Genomic DNA, 6,728 nt, shown 5'->3' on the forward strand with positions numbered 1-6,728 from the left:
TATGGCTGCATTAGGAGGACAAGCATTACCATTAGCATGAAAAGTAGGGCAGACCTCAGTTGCAAAAGCTTCTAGCCATACACATAGGGCAATACGTAAATGATACACCTTATTGCATTCACCCATTCACCCTCCCCTGTTCACGCTAATTGGAAATTTCCATCCATTTCAGAGAAGTAACACAACTATCAATCATTTTCCCTGGCACGAATCTTCCAGGAGAAAGAAAATGGAATACACCTAGCGACAGAGCTCACGCACTAGTAGTCCATGTGTCTTAGATTTAATATCTGATGACTAGCTGCATTGAAGCCAAGAGGTGGTTCACAAAGTTGCTGCACATTAGAATCACCTGGGGAACTCTGAGACCTTCCCGTGCCCAGGCTCCTCCCTAGACCTACTGAATCAAAATCTCTGGGGCTGGGACCCAGACACCAATGTTTTTCTTCAAAGCTCTTTAGGTAATTCAAACGAGCAGCAAAGCTTGAGAACCAGCCCAATAATGGGAACAAACTTATTTCACACAGATAAAGTGGGGCAATTCATATGTTAAAAGAACGTGAATATATGTATATATTTCTTTTTTTCACTTTATTCTGTTTGTATTTCAAATAGGCTTTTTTTTTTCCTTCTGCAAAAAACATTATTGTTTCCATTTGGTCCAAGGCTTGGGAGAGGGCTCCAGGGCGGTTACAAAGCTGCCTAGTGGCTGCAGAGCGGGGCTTCAGGCAGAAGCTCTGACGCCAGAGGGTCTCCTCAGACGCGGCTGGACTTCAGAGACTCCTGTTTGGCTCGAGGGTGAGCCTTTCAAAGAGATACTCGCCCAGCACAGCCTGCAGACCAGCCAGCCTGCGGAGGTTGGTCAGGTGGTCTCCCATCTTCTGGATGAGTTTTACCTGCTCCTCCAGGAAGCGGCTCTCCAGGAAATCACAGAACTGGGAGTCTGCACGGGCAGGACCCAGGGCGCGCAGATCCGTTAGTGCCTGGTTCAGATTCTTCTCCCTAAGAATGGCGGCTTCCACAGCATCCTGGGTTTTACCCCACTCATCCTGAGAAGGCTTCTGCGCATCCTGGAAGAGGGCGCGGCCGCAGCACTGGTTTTGCATTTTCAAGAGGCGCTGGGCGCCCTCACACTTCTCCTCAGCCAGTTGGCGAAAAATGTGGCCCATACTGTCCAGAGTCCCATTGTTGCTGTCGAAATAGATGCTCAGAGAGAGGTAAGTGTCCACAGATGCATGTTGAACAGGCGGTGGACGGCGGCCTCCACCTCGGTGGAATAATTCTGACGAACCTGTGAACTCGTGGTTGATCAGTGATAAGGAGCTAAGCTCAAAAACTGGTGTTGGCCTGTCCTGGAGGCTGAGGATAGCTGAGTGTCTGATTCCAAAGGTTGCGAAAGGAAGAAAGGTTGGAAGGTGGTCGGGGGCTGGAGCAAGGAGCGTCCCTGGGTCTGTTCATTCCAAACACTGTTGAAGCAAAAGACAGATCTGCAGGACTGCCGAACGCACTGCCTCAAATAGGCTTTGATATAAATGAACAAGAAGTCCAAGCAAGGACAAAACTTACCCTTCCTCCCACCAAAATAGCTGGTGATACTAGAATCTAGATCTGGGAAGGGATTCTTCCATTACTTTCTTAACATTCCAAGCCACTAGAGCAGTGGTTCTCAAAGTATGGTCACCTTGTAACCAAGCAGTACCCTATGGGGCCTTCCTAGGACAGACCCATCCCCCATATCCTCTATTGTAGTTTCTCTCTGAAGTACTCAGATAATAGTATCTCAGGCATATTTCTTGAGTTTTCAGATGCTAAAAACCACCACCCAATGGAAGAAATGAACTCCTTGATGATCATGAGCACGTAGCCCTCAGACCTCCTGGCACCTAAGGATGGATAATGTTACCTGCCTTGTGGCCTCAACATCAGCCAATCAGAGGATTGTGCACCAGCTGATCACATGCCCTGGGATGTCCCTCCCTCACCTGGCCTTTAAAAATGCTTTGCTGAAATCCTTTGGAGATTTCAGGGGTTTTGGAACACGGACCACCCCTCTCCTTGCTCGATCCTGCAATAAACCTTTCTCTTCTCCAGACTCCAACCTTTAGGTTTGTTTGGCCTCACTGTGCTTCAGACACATGAACCTGCATTCAGTAACAACTTGACCAGCTTTACCAGCGTCCCCTGATAATGTGTCAGATATTCAAGTTTTAGGGCCCTATCCCAGCCCTATGGAATCAGCAACTCTAGTGGGGCTCAGTGATCTCTGTTATAACAGGCCCTCCATATGATTTTTATTCACCTTAAAGTTTGAAAATATCTGCATTGTCAGCTGGCCAAAGTGTCCACCAGCAGGTGAAGGGGAGTGATGCCTGGAAAAGATAGGGAGTAGCCAAGGCAAGTACAGCAGCATTTGCCGTGGTAGTAATGGAGAATGCCTTTTCTCCACTGGTTGGCACAGACTAGTATCTGGGAGCAGTGGCAGGGTTATTTAGGATGCTTTACAATTCAATGTAGTGACCGCTGTCCTGGTTTGCCAGGGACTTCCCCTGTGTGAACACTTAAAACCTCATCCTGGCAAACCCCTTAGCCCTGGATTTGAAAAACTTAGGGAATAACATGAAATTTAGGGGAAACATGATCTAGGATTTGGGCGAGTCACAAGTGCTAATTAAAGCTAAGCAAGTATGGTCAGCATCTAGCCTTCTTTACCCCTTTGTGGGAAGGTAAATCTGATTGGGTGAAAGGACTTATTGTTAAGAAATCTTTGTAGAAACATCCCCTTCTGCTTAGTCTGCTGGTTCTCAGTTCTGGCTAGACACTGGCATCGTCTGAGGAGATTTAAAGTTATTTTATTGGTCTAGGATGACCAACAGTCAGTGTGAGGGTTTTTAAAAAGTGCTTCAGATGATTCTAATATGCAGCCAAATTTAGGTGCCACTGCTTAAGCTTTTGAACCACTGCTACATATTTTCACCTCATCTTCCTATGAGAATATCCAACTGTAGTTGAGGTTTGTTTGTTTTTCTTTTTCTTTTTTTAACTCTCTTATTATAAGATTTACTGTCTTAAATAAGATTGAATGTACAGAAAATCCTGCTAGTCCATCTGGTACAGCTAGATACTTAGAATAATATCGTTAAGATATATACCATTTAAGTACTGTGACTGGCCTTTTTAAAATTAACATATGCATTGAATTAGTACAATCTCTTTTGAAGTTGTCATGTTGGGGAGCTATACCTGTAATCTGCTGCCATTGCTAAATATCTGGACAACTCTTATTAGGAATTGTTTTTAAAAATCTTTAGGGATTAAAACCAAGAGTGCTGTATTATTTGTACTGGGACCACAAAAACCTCACAAAGTTTCCCCACTGTACCTTCTACCCCCATCTCTAACCCTTGGCAACTTCTAATCTGTTCTCTATCTCCACAGTTTTGTTATTTTAAGAATAATACGTAAACATAATCATGAATTACTTAATCTTCGGAGATTGGCTTTTAAAAATTTTTTCTTCAGCATCATTCCCTTGAAGTTCATTTTAATTTTTGCATATATTAATAATTTGTTCCTTTTCGTTGCTCCGTAGTATTCTATCATAAGATTTTATCACAATTTGTTTCAACATTCATCCATTGAAAGACATTTGGGTAGTTGCCAGTTATTGGCTATGATAAATAAAACTGCTATGAACATTTATGTGTAAGTTTCTGTGGGAACTTAATTAAGTTTTTGTTTCTTTTGGATAAATGCTCAAGAGTACAAGTACTGCGTTGTAGGGTGAATCTACTTTTAGGATTAAAAGAGACTGTCAAGCTGTTTCTCAGAGTGGCTAAACCATTTTATTTTCCCACCAGTGACGTGATATAACTTTTCTACGTACTCGCCAGCATTTGATGTTGTCACTATAATTTTAGTTATTCTCTGATATCTCATTATGGTCTTAATTTGCATTTCCCTAATGCTAATGATGTTGAGCATCTTTTCATGTGCTTCTTTGCCATGTGTATATTCTCTTCCATGAAATGTCTGTTCCTGTCCTCTGCCTATTTTCTAGTTGGATTTTTTTAAGTTGTTTGGAGAGTTCTTTGTATATTATAGATACAAGTCATCTGTCTCATATGGGATTTTCAAATATGTTTTCCCACTGTGTAATCTGAGTTTTCATCCACTTAAAAGGATCTTCTATGAAGCATTTTTAACTCATTTTGATGAGATACAATTTATCAGTTTTTGCTTTTATTGATCATACTTTCGGTGTCAAGTCTAAGAATTATTCACCTAGTTCTAGATGCCAAAGATTTTCTATTTTTTTTCCTAAAAATGTCCTGCTTTTACATTTAAGATTATGATCCACTTTGATTTAATTTTTGTGTAAGGTGTGGAGGTTTAGGTTAAGGTTCATTTTTTGTTTGTTTTTGTCAAGGGATGTCCAACTGTTTCAGTACCATTTTTTGAAATGTCTATTCTTCCTTGATAGCATTTGCACTGCTGTCAAAAACAGGTTAAATGTATTTATGTCAGTCTATTTCTGGGTTCTCTATTCCATTCCATTGATCTATGTATCTACCCTCCAAAATTACTGCAAAGTCTTGAAATTGGGTGGATTAATTCCTCCCATTTTAATCTTCCTTTACAAATTGTTTTAGCTATTCTTCAGCCTCTTCTTACCATACAAATCTTAGAAAAAGCTTGTCTATATCCGCAAAAACCTTGAGGGCATTTTAAGAGTAATTGTGTTAAGCCTCTTAACTTGGGGAGAATTGACATCTTTATTATGTTGTGTTTCCTAATCCATGAACAAGGTATGTCTCCCTATTTGTTTGGGACTTTAAAATTTTTCTTCATCAGCATTTTGTAATTTTCAGTATAGAGGTCCTATAAATGTCCTATTGGGCTTGTATTTAAGTATTTATTTAGGTCAGTTGTAAATGGCATCACATATTTTAATTTAAGCTTCTACACATTTGTTATTAATATATAATGTGATAAAATTGTGTTGATCTTGTACTCTAAAACATTTACAAACTAATATTATTTCTCAAGCTTTTTGTGGATTCCTTGGTATTTTCTCCATTTAGATTATCATGTCCTCTTCAGACACAGACAGTTTTACTTTTCCTTAGGCAATATAATAGGATATATTACTCTTCAACATTCAGTAGGATATATTCCTTCCTATTCAACATAGTAGGAATAGTCCTTTTATCCTTTAAATGAACTTTTTAAAAATTTAACTTTTAAATGTATGTATTTATTTATTTTTGCTTTATTTTCTTACTAGAACCTCCAGTAATACATTTAATAAAAGTGGTGAGAGCAGATATCTGTGCCTTGTTTCTGATCTTACAGAGAAAGCATTCAGTCTTTCACGGTTAAATATAATCTCGGTATAGGTTGTTTGTAGATCATCTTTATGAGTTTCAGTATGTTCCTTTTCTATTCCTAGTTTGCTTGGAGTTCTTTTTTCTTCTTTTTTTAAAATCATGAATGGGATTGGATTTTGTCAAGTGCTTTCTCTGCATTATTGGATAGGATCACATGACTTTTCCCTTTAATCTATTGGATATGGTGGATAACATTGTTTGATTTTAAAATATTTAACCAACTTTGCATAACTAGAATAAATGCCACTTGGTCATGGTATATTATTCTTTTTATATATTTCTGGATTTAATTTGCTAATATTTGGCAGAGGATTTTTACAGCCAATTTCATAAAAAATATTGGTCTGTAGTTTTCTTCTTTCTATCGTATCCCTGTCCGGTTTTGGTATCAAGGTAATACTGGCTTCATAAATTTAATTAGGAACTGTTCCTTCTACTTCTATTTCTTATCAAATCATGTAAAATTGGTGTTAATTCTTTATGTCTTGGGTAAAAGTGAAACATCTAAGCCTGAATATTCCTTTTGGGAGTTTTTAAATGAAAAAACAGTGTTTCTAATGGTTACAGGAAAACTGAGATTATCTATTTCATCTTGGCTGAGTTTTGGTAGTTTTGAGTGTAGAAGCATTGGCCCATTTCACCTACATTTTTCAATTTATAGTGTAGACTTGCTCATAACAACTTGTTCCTCATTAACCTGCAGGATATGCCATGGTATCCCTGGTTGCATTTCTGATATCTGTGATTTGTGCCATCCATCTTTTTATCTTTATCAGTCTTGCTAGATCTTTATTGATTAGATTGTTTATTTCCAAGAACCAGCCTTTTGTTTCATTGATTTTCCCCCCTATTTTCCTGTTTTCAGTTTCATGGATTTCTATTTCATCTTTATTATTTCCTTCTTTCTGCTTGTTTAGTGTTTTTTCCTCTTCCTTTTTTACTGTTGTAATATAGAAAATTAGATTATTGCTTTGAAACACTTTCTTTCCCAATTTAGTGCTATAGACTTCTCTTTCAGCATTGCTTTCACTTCATTCTGCAAACTTTGATCTGTTATATCTCCATTTCCTTTTATTCTATGCATTAAAAAATATTTCCTTGATGCTGTCTTTTTTACCCATGAGTTATTTGGAATTGTGATGTTTAGTTTTCACGTGATTGAAGATTTTCCTGTTGTCTTTCTGTTATTGATTTCTAGTCTGATTCCATTATGGCTAGAGAACATACTCTATGATTTTAATTCTTTTAAATCTGCTAACTTTTTTATGAATATATAAATGAAAGAAATAAGAAAACCTCTGAGTCTTAGCATCCAACACTTAGGCACATTACAATTTAAAT

At 38.2% G+C, this 6,728-nt stretch overlaps 1 pseudogene across 1 annotated transcript; it reads right to left on the bottom strand.

Annotated features, from left to right (window-relative positions):
- Positions 1–773: 773 nt before the first annotated feature.
- LOC308609987 (ferritin light chain-like) lies at positions 774–5,412 on the bottom strand (annotated as a pseudogene). Its single transcript has 2 exons — positions 5,374–5,412; positions 774–1,291 (listed from the first exon to the last, which is right to left on the bottom strand). The product of its transcript is annotated as a ferritin light chain-like (transcript).
- Positions 5,413–6,728: the final 1,316 nt, after the last annotated feature.

The sequence above is a fragment of the Mesoplodon bidens genome (genome assembly GCF_964165515.1).
Source record: "Mesoplodon bidens genome assembly, contig: HAP1_SCAFFOLD_671, whole genome shotgun sequence".
In the NCBI taxonomy this organism is placed as follows: Eukaryota; Metazoa; Chordata; class Mammalia; order Artiodactyla; family Ziphiidae; genus Mesoplodon; species Mesoplodon bidens.